This window comes from Halichoeres trimaculatus, unplaced genomic scaffold (genome assembly GCF_033239565.1).
Source record: "Halichoeres trimaculatus isolate MK-OKI-2021-1 unplaced genomic scaffold, fHalTri1.1 fHalTri1_scaffold_9, whole genome shotgun sequence".
NCBI classification, from domain to species: domain Eukaryota; kingdom Metazoa; phylum Chordata; class Actinopteri; order Labriformes; family Labridae; genus Halichoeres; species Halichoeres trimaculatus.
The window spans coordinates 33,488,323-33,505,918 of NW_027437188.1; the positions used below are offsets into that span (position 1 = coordinate 33,488,323).

Below are 17,596 nucleotides of genomic sequence, written 5' to 3' on the forward strand. Positions count from 1 at the left end.
GTTGGTGTCCTTATAGAAAGAAGGTGATGTGTCATTTTTCACCTGCAAGATTAACTTTACCTCCTCCAAAACGTCAGATCTCCTCTGGATCTGACCTACTTACTATGTTTACATTTCAAGCTTGTGTAGTAAATGATTGGAAAAGTGGCTTCCATACTGTGTGTGCAATAAAAATCCTGTAGCAACTACTAATAAGAAGTTTTTTCCCCTATATCGTCAAAAATATCATTATCGCAAATTTCCTTAAAATATTGTGATATAATTTTGAGGCTTTATCACCCATTCCTGCTTCCCAGTCTTCTCTTCTCATTAGTTACTCCAGGCCTTATCTAGCATAATGCCAGCATAAGTCAGACAAAACACTCGTCTGCTTCCATCATTTAGGATGCCTTTCTTAGTGGTCAAAGATATTTTCAAATGAACTGAAAGTAGGCTTCATATCATAGCTCAAAGAAAAAAACTCAACAACATCTGCTAGTTTTTTGGATGAGTCAAAGATTCTTTTCATAACACATCAATGAAGAGAAATCTGGTTCAGCTAAGACGAGAAATTAAAGTTGATGTTGTAGAAATGTGAAATTCAGATAATTCACAGTATAAGAAACAAACAGTCCCTCAATACTCTGTTTTAATCACCTCCAGGTCCAATAACAAAGCCAGTCAGTGATATCTGAGCCTGCACACAGACAGGTGAGTTATCAACACAGCTCTGAACCATGGGACAGATGGAGAAGTCCTGTGCTGCTGTGGGTCAGTGTGGAGAGAGTCAGAACTACATCTCCTGATATGAGTCTGTGCGTGAGAGAAGGAAAACAGGAAAGACAAAGGAAAACAGGAAAGTTCCCACTAACGTTGGGTTATTTTCCTCCTCCTGTAACAACTGGTCATAGTTTGATTATTTCTGTACATGTTAATATCAGCAGCACGCTGTGAGCGCAGCACCTGAGTCTGAGCGGTGGGTCGGGCAGTGACCTGGGGGTTGTCTGGGCTGGATAAAAGGAAGTTCTGGTTAATGAGTAACAGTGGCGATGTGGCCTGGCGCTACAGGTGGGGTGTGTGGGGGTTGGCTGGGATTCACACTGATAAGAGGGGAAGGCAGGGTGAGTTTTAAAGGGGGGGTGGGAGCAACGAAACACATAAAGAGAGAAGCATTGTTATCTACTTTAACATATCAGTATTAATATTTATCAGGAGGTGTTGGTGAAATTAGAGAAGTGAGTCAGCTTCACTTTTACCCCTGAGGAAAAGGAAAAACAGATAAGGAACTTTTTAAAAAAAAGCACAGAGGAGATTTTTAAACTTTTTAACTCAACAAACTAAAGTTCATAAAATCCAGCTGTGTGAATACTGGATTCTGATTGGTCGAAACATCACATTAACAGTTAGTAAGTCCAGTACATCCTCCCTCTGCCTGTTGACGCTGTGGTAAAAATGTTAGTGTCTGTTTCAGGCTGGTCTCAGAGTGAGGAATAAAGGAAGTAACTGGCACAGATGTGAGAGCAGCTAGAGGAGCTACTGGACTCCAAACATCTCTGATAGAAAAAAGAGGACAACATTCTGTCCTGCAATCCAGACACCGACAGCAGAGTTTGAAGGAGCATCTCCACAAAGGCAGAATTTTAACTTCTGCGTTGACCCTTCATAGTTGTGAGCACAAAATACTTTGGTCAATGTGTCCTTGTGGCTCTGCAGTACTGAGGGATCAGTACCAAATTAGGAACTTTCATAGGTACCGACCAAATTAAGTCTGTAGTAACTAGCATGGATTCATTTAAAATCAAAAGGTACCATGTTAAGGTACCTAAACAAATCCTTGTGACTGTATGTAAGTGGAAAAGAAGGCAATTTTCCATACTGGACATGAACACAGCATTAAATGTTTATGTATTTGAAATAAATATGTTAAAATGAAAAACTTTGAGATTTAATTATTAAACAAATTGTTACTTTTTACCACATTAACACACACAAATGTACTAAAAATTGGTATAGTTGAGTACCGATTGGGTGAGTATTGGCAAGAACCTTGCCAATACCTACTTAGGTCACCATTCGATGATACCACAATGTATCACAATACTGTGATATGTTGCAATATTTTACACTGTAAACTAAGATAAGATGATGTTTAGAGGGATTATCAGTCCACGTCATCATTAAGAGGCGTATGCAGCATTTAGCCCCGTTCATTCAGACGAGTTAGCGTTTTTTAAACACTAAATTCAACCTGTTAGCAGCATAAAAATGTTCGGCTGTTCTGTGGTCAGTTTTTAGAAATGATACTATACAACAGAGGTAACGTTTATCAAGTTTGGACCGTCACAGAGCAACCGGTGTTTTGGAGTTAATAGCGACCATGCTAACTGGTGAATTTCCGCCGACAGTATCAGTGATTAACGGCCGAGAGTCACCAGTTAACAGGGTTACACTTTGCACTGAAACACCAGCGAGGTCTGTAGGTAAATAACTTACTCTGGTCTGGACGTAGTTTCTGGTTCTTTTACTATGAACCTGGTCTCAGACTCAGCAGTCTGTGTGCTCTTTTTGGTCTGGGAGGGTTTCTGTCCACTTACTGCTATTTCACAAACCTGGGAGCCGTTTACCATCCTTATAAGTGATGATATTTTAGTTTATAAAGGCATTTTTTTAGTGGTTAACTCCTCCACATCAGTTTACAAACCATTATACTCCGCAGTGCTTCTGCACCCAAGTTGTACGTGCATTAGGGCTGAACAATTTATCGTTTTCAGATCGAAATCGCAATTTTAGACAATGCAATTTTGAGATCGCCAAAGCAGCATTTTTTTGCAGCGCTCCTGACTGACTCAGGATCTGTTGTGTCAAGTATTATACACATTCTGTTTTACAAATTTGTAGACAATCTATGTGTTAAAAGTGCTGGTAAGCGGGTCAACAACACAAAGCCTCTGTTTAGGAGTAGAAGTTGATGAAAACAGATTATTTATCATCACTATTGATGATTAAAAAATCGTGAATTGCAATATCTGCCAGAAAAATTAGATCTTTTCCTAAAATCGTTCAGCCCTACATGTGAATATCCCAAAGCTTGATTTGAAGAAAATCGTGAATCGAATTGAAATCACAATATCTGCCAGAAAAATCGCAATTCAATCTTTTCTTAAAATTGTTCAGCCCTAACGTGCATCCAACGTTAGATCTGGACCAAGGAAAACATTGATGTCTATGGCATGCTGACAACAAAAACCCACATTATGAAGTTTGAAAATTAAAAAATTCAAATATACTTTGAGATATTTATCACACAATCTGTTGGCAACATACAGGGTAGCAACTCTTTGGCACCATCTACCTCATTGGAGGTGTGGAAGTTGTGATTTACTTCCAACTCGGCAAGAATCTGAATTTCTATTTTTACGAAAATAATTCTGTTCAGGGTTGAAATATGGATATTGTCTGTGGTTAAATTATCTGGGTATATTGCCATAAAGATATTGTTTTCATAACTCTGCCCCCTATCAGTGTGTTGCAACCACCAATGGGATCCCAACACCACTTTGGGAACCACTGGTGTAGGCTACAGCCTTGATTCCAAGCTGGATCATAAACCAGGTTGTGATAATATCAACATCGCTCAAAGTTGAGATATTTGCTTCATTTATGGTGAGTCAACACCAAAATCCTGAGAAAGGGAGCTGAATAAGGACAGAAGTGTTGGTTTTAGGAAAATTATACAAGTCTTTTCTGTATCAGAGGTGAAATTATATCATCATCAGGTCGGCAGCTTTGAAGCAGAGTTTGTAGAAAGACTGACAGTAACTCCAGCAGTAACAGCTGGACTAACAGCAGTTTCAGCGGCTGGTTTATTGATCTCAACGAGGGAAATTCCTTCTCCTGCTGAAATACCGTAAGTGATGTAACACTCGGACCAATCAGAGCGCAGATCTCTGCAGCTGAAATCAAGGTCCACTGCAGAAGAGCATCAACATACTCTTTACTGAACGTTCGGAAAGTCTGAAATGTTAAAAACAATCCACGGAGAAACAATCTGCAGGTAAAAAACAAAATATTCATGTTCGGAGCTGGAATGTGAAGTGATTCAGTGCTTTCAGTTCAGAGAAGTTTAGAGAGCTGATAAGACCCCCCTGATACTGACCCAAAAGAGGCTGCCATGGCAACCTTTTCCACCTTTAACCCCAGCACTTAAGCTTCACTTCCTCATTCAGCACAGAGAGATGAAAGCGAGACTTTAGATTTACATCAAGAGTGGATTCAGACAGGTAGAGCCCGGACAAACAGGCCTGGATGTGTTCAGCATCTTCACCAAATCTAAGAGACTCCCTCTGCTTTTCTTAAAATGCACCAGTTTCCTCCGCTAAGCAGATTTTAATGACACAAATTCCTCCTTTCCTCCAGACCAAACTGCCGCCTGTCATCTGAAACCCTCAGTGTCCAAATCTTGTTTGTCCAAACCACAGAATCTCCTCCGTCTTTAACAGCTTTGCCCCGGCTCTCTGTTTTTCTTGTGTCTTAGCCGGACAAAAGCACGTTTTAACCACAACAATGCAGAGGAAATCCTCCGCTTTCATGGTCAGGGTGTAAAGTTTGGGGTCCAGGCTTTAAGAGTTAAACTAATGAGGATATAAAGATCCACCTCCACCTCCTCCTCCTCCTCCTCCCACACAGACCTGGTTCGACCGGACTGGGTAATCAGTTACCTGCTCTATCTGACCTGCTCTACCCACAAAGCACGCTGACACACACACACACGCACACACAAAGCCCCCAAAGTCCACTTGAAAGGTCTGTCCATGTCGACAGCAGAGGGTAAAAGCTTTTTGGTCTCAGTGTTTCAGCCGGGCTCGGACGGTTTCGTAGAAACTGTCGACAAAAGCTGGAGGATACTCACACAACCCTGTGTTTAAAGGGTTTGAGCCATCCTTCTGTTTTTGTATACAGACCACCTTTGAAGCCTGCTATTAAATACATAAAAACTGAGCAACACAGCTTTAACAACTTCTACTTATTCTATATCTTTATTAAACTGATTGACGCTTAGTGGTAGAGTTGGTCGTCTCTCAATCAGAACGTTGATGGACCTGAATACTCCATCTTTTGGTCAACAACCCCAAGCGTTTTACAACCCAACCAACCACCAACCATCTCTCGAAAAGACCCAGAGGACAAAGTCGCTTCCAACTGCTAGCAGCGTTAGCCACAGCCCAACTTAACCACCATGACATCAGTGATAATTCCATGGGGCCAGTTTGGCCTATGGCTGTTTTTGGTTCATCCCATTAGGGTCAGCTCTCCTCACGTCACCTTCTACCGTCACCTTGTTTCTGCTCTATACACTTCCCTGTCCTCTTTAACTTAAAGTATACTTGTTTTTTTCACATTTGTACAAAAGAGTTGAAACCAGATACTTTAATTTAACATTTAACTACTCTCCTGTTTTAGAATCCACTATCTTGTCAAAGCCTCCTTTTAAATCTGATTGGCTAACCCAGGTGCCATCCCAACATCCTACACTATGATTGGCTTTTTGCCTCATCAGAAGCAGTATTTATGGTAAAAACAACTTTTTTTTTAGTATGTCACATTCTTTTCTTAAAATAAATAAGTAAATTCTGAGCATAGACTGTATATGGAGTGGACAGTGCGGCTCCGCCATTTACCATTGTACGGTTTTGAATCCAAAATAGGCCCAGCTATTGGCAGCAATTGTGCAGCCAGAGTCTGTGCAGAAGAGACTGTGAGGGATTCTGGGAAAATCTAAGTGGAGCCGGGCGACAAAAATAATGATTATTTCCCGACACATTTTACAATTCCTGAAAAAAATACACAAGAACGGCAGCTGTCAATCATCACCAAACGTGACGTAAAGCCTCATTTTTAACCTCTTCTAACTAATGAAAACAAAACCTTTCAGAAAAAAGAAGACTTGGATACAAGGCAGCCAAATTATATCTTAAAATCACCACAACAATCAGACGTGAGAAACATTTCTACGAGGTGTATTAATTTTTTAAAGTTTGACCACAGCCCATCTGGAATGACTGGGGAGATGGATTTTTTGACCGATACTGCAGCCAGCCACCAGGGGGAGCAGTTTTTGCGGTGACCTCACTTCGTGATGAGCAAGATGACATCCATTTTTTTTTTCAGTTTCAAAAACAGACGAGTGACATCAGGGAGTCTACATCCATGTTTTATACAGTCTATGGTTCAGACTAGAAAAAAAACTTGGTGAGAAGATGAAAAGTTAATTCACGCCAGACTGTGACACCAGAGATGGGAAGTCTGGATAACGCCAAGGAGACCCTGTGCTTCCTTTTAAAGTAAAAAAAAAAACACACATACATGGTAATGGTATAATACTATGATAGTAGATAGTCGGGTAAATTGTGTTAGTTTGTGATTTTTATTGCCCTTAACAGGAAATTTGATGCCATTGTCTGCACAGAGGAATAAATACACATGCATATCAAACAAGTCACCCCATATCCCATTATATATGATTTGGTATCGATGCCCAATACCTGGTAATAAGTATTGGTACTCAAAAGTACAAATTTTTTTAATAATAATATGTATTTATTTTTCAATTTAATTGGGGTGCACGGATCACAATTTTCTGGCCGATCACTGATCTTTAAAAAGCCTGACCTGCCGGTACTGATTTGGGCCGATACTGATTTTTTATTTTCTATTTTTTATAACTGACAGCATATACCTTTAATGTTCCAGTCTTATTTTATTGAAAATCATTGAACAATACCTGTGAAAAAATAAAATTCTTATGTTTTAACTTAAAAAACCAACTTATGCTGCGTTTCCACCAAGCAGTATGGGTCGGTTCAGTACGGTTTGGGACGGTTTGGGACAGTTAAGTCTCATCCCGTTTGTGTTTCCACAGCAAACTGTGCCCTCTCGTGGTGGGCGGCGTGTAAGCCGGATGCCGGAAGCCACAGCTGGTAAACAATAGAGCGACGTCGTAGCAGCTTACCCCGCGATGAAATCCAACAAAGAAGAAAACGCGTCACAGTAAACAAAGAGCACGGATGGAAGACATGCAGCATTTCGTCCTCTCTGTGATTTTCATGAAACTCTCTGTTACAAAGTCAAATCAAGCTTTGTTTCAGAGAAGACTGTGTGCCGCCAGGAGAAATGCAGCCGCTGTCGGGGTAAGTGACGATTCTTTTGACCAATCAACCGTCTGCAGTGTGTTGCTCCACCTCCTGAGAGCGGATCGGTTCAGTCTGGCACCCATACGAAAGGGTCCCAAAAAAGTGGGACGGTTCGTCTCGGTTTTTAGGGATCCGTTCCGGGATGAGTCTGTGGAAACGCCGCTAAAAGCGCACCGTACCGAGACGAACCGACCCGGACTGCTTGGTGGAAACGCGGCTAAAGTGTCCTGAGTTTTAGGTCTCAGAGCAAAAAGCAACAACGGCTGGCTGTCAGACCTTCCTGGAGGAATATAAGATCAGTTTCATATGTAAGGATGGGCCCATCACTGATCCCCCAAAATTAAGGAAATTTAACATATTTGCTTTTCAATATATAACCTTGTAATGCTGTGTTCATGTCCAGCATGGAAAATCACAAACTATTCCACTCCCAGTCACAAGGATGCATTTAGGTACCTAAACATGGAACCTTTTGATTTTACGTGAATCAATACCTGGTGCTTTTGACAGAATTTGGTCGGTACCAATAAAAGTACATTGTTTGTTACCCATCCCTACTCATATCCACACACCAACAAAGCCAAAACACATGGTCACAACCATACACAGTCATAGACATATCCACAACACTCAGCAGTTACTTGGATGGTTTGTTGAAGAGTGTGTTCAGGTCAGAGAGTCTGGTCTGGAGAGTCTTTGAAAGATGTTTGAAAGGTGTTTTAATTCCCAACTGTCAGAAACTCACCAAAGACCAGGCACAAACAGACCTGAGTCAAATATTAATGGATGTTTTGGAGCATCGCAGAAATCTAGAAAGGAGAGTGGGATGAGGCAAAGGGCCACATGTTGGATTTGAACCCTTCCTGTCCTGTAAACGGGGCACACTGCTGACGCCGTTTCACACACAAACACTCCTGATCCCTGATGTTTGAACTGTTACTGGAAATATCTGATCAACAAACACATTTACACTCAACAAAAACATCTTATCCTGTAGAATAAAAGTCCAACCTCGACATTTGAAGGGTCTAACTCGCTAACACGCCAGTCTTTGACCCTGTGACCAGAATCTGGGCCATCTATCAGCCTTCACCTGAACAGTCTGTTCTCTTTTCTCACCATTGTCACCTACATACCTCCCCCTACGGCAGGTCACCAAGTCCAGCTGTCACTCACACCGAGCACAGAGGGCAGGGGGGAGGCTGAGGGATCTGGCCTACTGACAGAATCAATTCCTGTAGTTTTATTTCTCCAAAACTGACTCATTACGCTGCTTAAAGTCAGCTCCAGATCAGAATCTGAGTGTTTTAAACTCTACGTTAAGAAGCAGCAGTTTTTGTTTGTTTAATGTTGTGCTTAGTGAAAGGCTGAGTGTGTCTCAGGGAGAAGTTGATGGAGATTTGTTGCGTTGGTCGTACAGCTGAGCAGAAGCATGTCATAAAAAGTTATCTCACTGCAGAAGTTGAGCAACTGCGATCCTGAAGGAATGTTTTGTTGTGGCTCGCTGCACCTCCAGAGGAAGGTGTGGTCCAGGTACTGTGGTGTGTGTGTGTGTGTGAGTGAGTGTGTGAGAGTGTGTGTGTGGTCAAATTCTGAATCGTAGCCTCTGGGGACGACAGTTTGGAGCGTGGAAACTTTTTCAAAGTTTGGATTTTCAGTCAGAAGTTTAACAGTTTGTTTTTCTTTAAGTCGGATGTATTTATGGTTTTGTTTTCAGTGTGTGTTCAGTGTGTGAGTTATAATCTGGAGTTCAGAGCTACTTAAGCACAGTCTAACTCTTCATTAATCCTGATAAGAAGTCAAACAGGCAGCCAGTCTCCATCAGTCAGTCACTCAGTCAGTTGGGTGTTGACGGGTTTGTCGCTGCCTGAGCAGACATCGTTCCACTTCCTCCTCCACATCCTTTAACTGCACAGACGACTGGCTCTCCTAAGATCCTGGAAGCTGTGTGTGTGTGTGTGTGTGTGTGTGTGTGTGTGTGTGTGTGTGTGTGTGTGTGTGTGTGTGTGTGTGTGTGTGTGTGTGTGTGTGTGTGTGTGTGTGGTAGAGAGAGACTGTAAAAGAACAAAAGATCAATAGCGAGTGATGAAGCTGAGTGCAGGAGTCATGAGTCACCTCGGAACATCGGGTACAAACCTGTGTGTGTGTGTGTGTGTGTGTGTGTGTGTGTGTGTGTGTGTGTGTGTGTGTGTGTGTGTCACATAAACATTTTACAGCATTGTTTCTGAATCAGACTGTCTCCACGATTGAGTAAAAGTATCTTAAAGAGAAAATATCTTGGTTTACTGAGAGAGGAAATCGACTCGATTGATGAAATAATCCTCAGTAAGTCAAAGGTTGTGAAAATACATCGATGCGTTCATATGTATCTGGACTTTTTGTTTTAACTCTAATCCTAAAATTGGAATTCTTTGTTAAAAAACTTATTTTATAAAAGTCAAATTCTTCATTTCAGCCTTTGTTTATAAACTGGATCGTAAGAAAAGTTACCACTTTTCTCCAGCAGAGGGTGAAATGTTTCTCTTTAACTCACGTGATGTGCAATTTATGGGAAAACATGGCTCCTGATAAAGTCTGTAGACATTATCATCATCATTTAGCTTTTTCACATGCACTGATGTTAAAAAAGCAAACTAGAAAACAGCAAAAATCTTCATCGGATGAAGACAAAAGAGTCCAAATTTAACAGAAGAAAACGAAAAATCCCACACACTCACTGACTTCCAGAGAGGAAATAACTTCAACGTAACATTGTGGTCATAGACCTTTGTACATTTAAGACAGTGAGAATTCATTGATAACTTACAAAACATTTAAAAGGAACAATTTCCAAACATATCATGACTAAGTACACTGATAAAAACGAGTGACTTCAGTCAGAATAAAATACTTCACAAAAAATCGCATTATAGGAGAAGAGACCAAAGAGGAACTGATACTGAAAGCTGCAAGAAAACAAAATAAAAGTAGTTAAACTATCATAGTATCTACTTGCTTCTTGCTGCACCGATGATGGAAAATACGGACACCGTTTCACTTAAAAAAAAAAACTTCCAGATGTCTCATTTGACATTTCAGAATGATGTTACTGTCACTGCAAATATTTGCAATGAAATTTGCAAGAGCTATGACTATTTTCAGCACAAAGCTAAAAGATTTAAAAAGCAAAAAGAAAACACAAGCGGAAAACTTTAATATAGATATTCAGATATAGACAGTGGAAAATTAAGATACAGTGCCCTAAGTCAGTTTCCCTGGTTGATAAGCCTGACAGATACTATTTTTGGAAAGATGGATTTTTGTAAAATAGATTTGAATCATCACCATAACACTCTCTCAGCTCGGTTTGGTACAGGTAAGCCTGATCCCGTTTGCGTTTCCACAGCAAACTGTGCCCTCTCGTGGTAGGCGGCATGTAAGCCAGATGCAGAAAGCCGCAGCTGTTGAACAATAGCGTGACTCCATAGCAGCGCGACACAGTGTACCTCGCTAATAAATTCAACGAAGAAGAAAAAGCGACACAGTAAACAAAGAGCAACGATGGAAGACATGCAGCATTTCATCCTCTCTGTGATTGGCATGTAGCTCTTTGATACAAAGAACAATCAAGCTTTGTTTCAGAGAAGTCTGTGTGCCGCCAGGAGAAATGCAGCCGCTGTCGGAGTAAGTGACAATTTTGACCAATCAACAGTCTGCAGTGTTGTAGCTCCACCTTCTGAGAGTGGATCGGTTCAGTCTGGTCCCAAAAAAGTAGGCCGGCTTGTCTTGGTTTTTAGGGATCTGTCCCGGGATAAGTCAGTGGAAACGCCGCAAAATGCGCGCCGTACCGAGACGAACCAAACCGGTCTGCTTGGTGGAAACGCGGCTTAAGCCAGCAGAGCTGACTTCAGTTAGTGACACGGTAGATTCAGGTCTACAGGACATCTTCAGGTTAGCATGTGTTGCTAACCTTACATTGTTATCACAGATTTTTTAAAAATGTGATAAAGACAGCGATTAAATGAGATTAAAATGACAGATTACAACAGTAAATCCACAAACTAGGAGCTGAAACATTGCTCCCCCTCGCCACCTTGTGGCCTGGAGTCTCTGCACACTGTCGTAAATTACTTTTAGCGAGGCGTGTGTTTGTTTTGGAATGAAATGGAGATCAGATTGAAACAAATTTTCTTTGTTCAAGACAACTTTTTACTGGATACAACGCGGTGAGGTAAGGTGTTTATCTGTACAGTTACGTAACGCCACAGTTTGTTTGTTGTAGCCAGTTTCATGTAGTGCTATGGGCAGCACGGTGCTTTGACATATCTGTAGGCTAACATGACAACAAGTAAACACTGTCAGTTTGTAAGTAGTTTAGTAGCTGTTTATATTTAGCACAGCTAGCAGCCCGGTGCTCTAAGACGTGTCTGTAATGTGTAACGTTAGTGAATCGTGGTTATGTCCTGCCAGTCATCTACCAATCAGAGCTAACGTAACCTCACTCTTCATTTTATTGATACACTCTCAAGTTTGAACAGACCACTGCAGAATAACTGCTGACTGTCAACATTATCACACACAGTTTAGCTCCTGTGTTATAGAGAGATACAGCCTGAGCTAAAGGCTAATTAGCCTTTTGATTAAACTGGAACACAGCAGGTAGATGCAGATATAGAACACTGTTTTATTTAATAAGTAAATACTGGATTGTAATATTTTCAGATTATCAGCTACATGGTTTATAATTTGCTGTTTTACAGCTTTAGTAGAATTATTGTAGAGATTAAAAACAGCTGATCAGGTAAAGGAATATGTGAAGAATGATGTATGAGAAACACAGACAGGTGACAGGAGACTGCTGGAGAGGTGAGACTTGTTAATCTGCATGTTGACTTCATGGATTAAATGTGTCTCTGTGTCCAGGTCTTCGGTCTGGATTACAAAGCTTCGGCTTCCTTGTTAGCTCAGCGGCTGTTAGCGGCTGTTAGCGGCCTGCTTTGATGATGTCAGAGTGTTTTACAGCCTAAACAGCCATAAACAGCAGACTCCAACTTCCCAAACCTCTTCACTGGACTAAATGACGGAGAACAAGCAGGTGAGGGGGTGGATTTGCATAATCTGACACATTTCCAGAGAAGTTTGATCATTTGGATCCAGTTTTATTTGCCTAATCTGCTCTGGTGAAATGTCATTTACCGGATTAAAAGATGCAGGATGAGGAGAAGGCTTCAAGCAGAAAGAGACTGAGCTTAGAAAATGTGTTTGAAGAATCTGTTAATCTGAATTTAAAGTGAGTGGGGTCATTTGAGTAAAGAGTGACTTGAAGCAGAACTTCACAGCGTTGATAATAAAAACAGGAAGTGTTGTGAGGCACAGTTGAGCGCAGGTATCTGCTCGATGACTCACCGGGTTCAGCCGTGACACAGGATCACAAACACACCTACAGCAGGACCTCCAGCAGGAAAAGAAAACCTCTGGTAATCCGCTAACTGCCAACTCCGGCGGTTCAGGAGGTCGATTAAAAGATAAAACAGAAAAAAGGAGATTCGGCTCTAACAGGTGGAGGAGTGTGTGGGGCACATGTGTGTGTGTGGAATTATGAAGTGACTCATTTTACATCATCAGTTAGTCACTCAAACCGTGATTCATCATATTTAAAACATCTTTCTGTTGAAGACACAATGTGACCACTTCAAAGCAAAGCTGGATCAGCTGTTTTTTTGTTTGTTTTTTTGTTTAAATATAACTTTATGAAAACACAAACACGGGGACGGACGATGAATCTCCTGAGCTGATCTGTAGCTGTGAGCAAACCAGCGAAGGACAGGAGGGATCTGTGCTGTGGAAGTGAAGTACCTCAGCTTTTTATAACCTCACCATAACTCGGCCTCCGTTGTTGTAAAAAAATAAAACTGTCTGGGATATTCTGGGCCTGTCTCCAGGGTTACACACACACACACACACACACACACACACACACATGTCACACACCTCAGAGTGGAAACAAACACACTCTCCTCATCAGGAGTAAAACTCTGAGACTCTGATAAAGTTAGACGTCTTCCTTTTTCTTATCACTCTGCAGGTTTCATAACCTTTATTAAAGGAACATTCCGCTGTTTTTTTTAAAGGGTATCCTCAGTCACTATTTCTTCTGCCTTTAAACTCTCTGCTGTCTCGGTCTCCAACCATCACTTATGACAGAAAACCTTTAGAGTCTGTCCTTGCACTGTGGCGCCCCCTGTTGTCCTGTACTCAAAACAGCTGCAGCAACTTTTAGTGTTTGAGGAAGTGAACCAAAGCAAATAAAACTCAAACTCATGAAAAAAAAAACATTTGAAAGCAGGAATCATCTTTGTATGTGGTGATAAATAATTTTCCTCTTATTTATTTTCTTAAAAAGATGCAGAACATATGGCGATTGTAACTCATTCCTAACAGTAGATTTGCAAACTTTGCACTGAGAAAAATAAGTGCAAAAGATCAAAATCTGATAAATGTTTTAATTTTAAGGTTTCCTGCAGGATATCAAATAAGATACTCCCCAACTAATATTTGTGATAGCATCACTTTTTTTTTATTACAGTATGTGTTTCATTCACAAATAAAATAGTCCTGATTTAGACATCTTTAAAAGTTGAAGGGGCAGAAAGGGTTTGGGCTAATTCAGCTTATTCTTAAAGGTGGAAAAAAATATTTTATTTCTAAATGTACTGCACGAATGAAAAAGGGACAGATAGCTTTTTTTATTCCCAGTCACAGCTTTAAATTTGGATTAAATTTGAAATCTCTGCAAAAACATTTACAACATCAAAAGGTGACTGAGGAACATATACATCCCAACTAAACTGATGGTAAATTAAAGAGGCAACTTGTAGCTTAATGACACCCATGATAGACAAATGACCACCCACAGGGTCTACGTGATCAACAGAGTATTTTGAAATGATCTACCAGCACAGGATGTGATGTAACTCATCAATTACTCTAAATCCAAAAGTTGCTTCAAAAAAGAGAAAATAATCACAATCTCAGAGAGTTAAGCTTTTTCAAAAAAGAACAGCCAGTTCATACTACCACCAAAACAAACAGTTATCAGTTAAAAGAGTTGATTTGTGGAAAAACTGCATTGACAAAAACGAAAACATGCAGATCAAACAGATTTATATAACCCGTGTCCTAAGTGGATACAAGAGTGAGATGAAAACAAACTTAAACTAATAAAAAATGTGTTTTTTGTTTTATTGTGAGGCAATTTCTTTTCTTCTGTTTAGTTTTCCTACACATGCTCTGATAGATTAGACTGTAAATGTGCAAAAACAAAAGGAGTAAGACTAGAAAAGTTTTCTAACTTCATCCTACACCCTTTTGAACAAGGTAAAATGATCTAAGCTATTAGCACATTGTGCATCTTATTTATCTCCATTTTGTTTTATTTCAGGTTTTTTCTTGACTTGTTCGAGTAAACAAATAAATAAATCAATGAAATGAAATGAAATTACTAGCATTTGTAAGCTACACAAGACTTGTTTAATGATGTGATCAAGTATATTTGAAGTTTCACTTCACTACAAGGGAAAATAAGAGGAACTGCCTTTGTTGTGTGATGCATCATGAGTTTAACTCCCCAAAAATATGACCACTGTGAGGTATTCTATACAAAATTATACAACAAAGTTAAATCTGACAGTTGTGGAAATAAACTTGCCATCGTTTTCTGAGTACATACTTTTTGTCTTTAACTGTGTCATCCTTTAAACACGCTGAAATTCTCAACTCTCTTGAAGTGTCTCACCTCTTTTCTTGTAGCTGTGTAAACACCTCCAGGATATTGTCCATCCTACTTCTTGAGTCAGCTGGTTAAAGTGAGGCCCAGGAAAAGCTGAACAAAGAAAGACAGTTTTGTAATTTGACAGTCAAAAAAACTAGGACATCCATTAATAAAAGCATTGGAGAAAAACATGAATAAAAATACTTCCAATTTTTCATCATCACATAATTATTTCTACTTTTCAATCCAGGGAAAGAATTCTAGATGTCCATAAGCAAATGACTCTTGATACAGTGAATTATATATGATCAACAAGTTTATGTATATCAGTGCATATTAACTAAAATTTCTGTCAAGTTGGCCCAAAGGCTAGTTTCCATATGGTCAGATGTTAAAATGGACTGCATTAACCATACCAAATAAAATCAAAAATATTAAAATAAAAAAGAATAAGATAAAGTAAAATAATCAAATAAAATAAAGCCTGTCTATGTGTCCTGTGATTGACTGGCGACTAGTCCAGGGTGTACCCTGCCTCTCGCCCAATGACAGCTGGGTAGGCAACCCTGAACAAGATTAGTGATTCAGAAAATAAATGAACAAATGAAAATAAATGAACAAATGAAAATAAAATAAAACAAAATAGAATAAAATAAAATAATAAAATATTTAAATCAAATTAAATAATAATAATAATAATAATAATAATAATAATAATAATAATAATAATAATAATAATAATAATATATGGGGGACAAAAATATGTAAAAAAAAAAAAAAAAAAAAAAAAAAAAAAAAAAACACCTGCAATTAAACATTAATAAAATCTACATTAAAAAAGCCACTTTATAAGAAGAAAAAATGGTTTTTAAAATACATGCAAGACAAGTAGGAAACAGCTATAAGTGAAAGTTAAAATCATTCAAGTCATGCATAAGAAACAACGGATAAAAACAAATTGGCAAAGTGTTTCGAGGTCAAAGGGAAAAAAAGGAGAAACAGTAAAAACTGCAATTTTACTGATCCTTTCTCGCAAAAATAATCACACACATCCACTTTTTTATACAAGTGCTTACATGTTAAGGTCAGTGTGTGTAAAATGCATACACTTAATATTCAGGTACTCAATAACATCCTCCAAATTACCCACCAAGCTGCAACAAAGGCTAGTTGATCATAAAACTGTAGGAGGGTGATTTGAATGAGCGCATTGTTTACCTCAGCTTCATTAAGACTGCGCATGTGCAGCACAAGGACTTCACGTAATCGTGTTTAACGTACATTCTGTTCATATTAAGAGTTAGAATATGGGCCTGGTACATAGGTTTACCCTTATATAAAGATATTAAACTTCAGCTTGTGTGCATTTCTACCCTTACCTTAGCTAGCTGCACAAAATGTTTGCTGTCAGCCTTTTCCACTGGACATCACTTGAGACATGTCGTTTTATGTCGCTACAAATCATGTGACTTCAATGTCATACCAATAAGTCAACTTTAAGAAAATTAAACACATGAATACAGATTAAAAGACTGTTCATTTCACAGCCAGGTGAGTGGATTTGAATCTGACGCTGTCATGCTAAAACGTCTTCTTTTAGCCGGTTGCCTAACAACGAAATGGGGAATTCCCGCCACCTACTGGCCAGGAGTGTGACCTAGAATATCTAATACTAACACTTGAATTAAAAAAAAAAAAATTAATTTTAGATTTTTCTCTTTTAGCTGTATTTGTCTGAGACACTGAAATAATATATTTGCTATAAATGTTTTTTGTTGTTTGTTTGTTTGTTTTTTATTTTTATTTTTTATGTATTTTTATTTATTTATTTATTTATTTTTATTTTTTATTTTTGTTTTTATTTTTTATTTATTTTTTTAATTTATTTTTATTTATTTTTTTTTTGGGGGGGGGGGGGGTCAAAATAATGACCAACAAGCCATTATCAACTTCCGATTTCAGATTATAACAATAATAACAATAAGAAGAAATATTAAAATATTACAATTAGTGGAAGTTATAAACTTAGTCAATCAACAAATAAGATTTAAATAGTCAGATTGTTTGACAGTTATTAAAGAGCTTTTAAAGAAACAGACTCTCACTAAATACAGACTCTCTGATCATAAACTGGCTGTTAAAACTGGTCAGTACAGAAATCAGTGGTTTTAGAGATCTCAGCGAGTCTGTAGGCTCTGTAACACAGGACAGGTAAAAACTGAGATCCATTTAGTCACCACCTGTTGGAGACATATTTCCCCCAAATTTACACATGTATGCCCTGAATGTCTTAATCTCCCCCAAAAAAGAACAAATACAGAAGATTCTGGGTGAAAGGAGTGTATTGTTGTAATTTTATTATTATTATTATTATTATTATTATTATTATTATTATTATTATTGTTATTGTTATTGTTATTATTATTATATTATATTTTATTATTTTATTTTTTATGCTATTACTCTCTTTGCTCTTAATATTTGTTTGCTTTTTATGTTTCTTTTGTCCTTTTATTTTACCATTGGCTTTGGCAACAATTTTTTTTTTTTTTAATTTTCATGTTAATGAAGCTTATTTTGATTTTGAAATATCTTGTAACACATACTTATAATCTTTATAAAGAACGTTGATCATGTCAAAACATACACTCTCTCTCTTGAGACCACAAATCAGCTT

General features: G+C 38.6%; 1 long non-coding RNA gene across 1 annotated transcript in view; it reads right to left on the reverse strand.

The window, feature by feature from the left end:
* The window catches only part of LOC141797575 (uncharacterized), a 36,506-nt gene extending 20,128 nt beyond the window's left edge, over window positions 1-16,378 (reverse strand). Inside the window, exons 1-2 of the long non-coding RNA XR_012599093.1 lie at window positions 16,299-16,378; window positions 14,944-15,030 (exon numbers count right to left, since the gene is read on the reverse strand). This is a non-coding gene — a long non-coding RNA (uncharacterized LOC141797575). The remainder of the gene's footprint in view (window positions 1-14,943; window positions 15,031-16,298) is intronic.
* Between the last annotated feature and the right edge of the window lie 1,218 nt (window positions 16,379-17,596).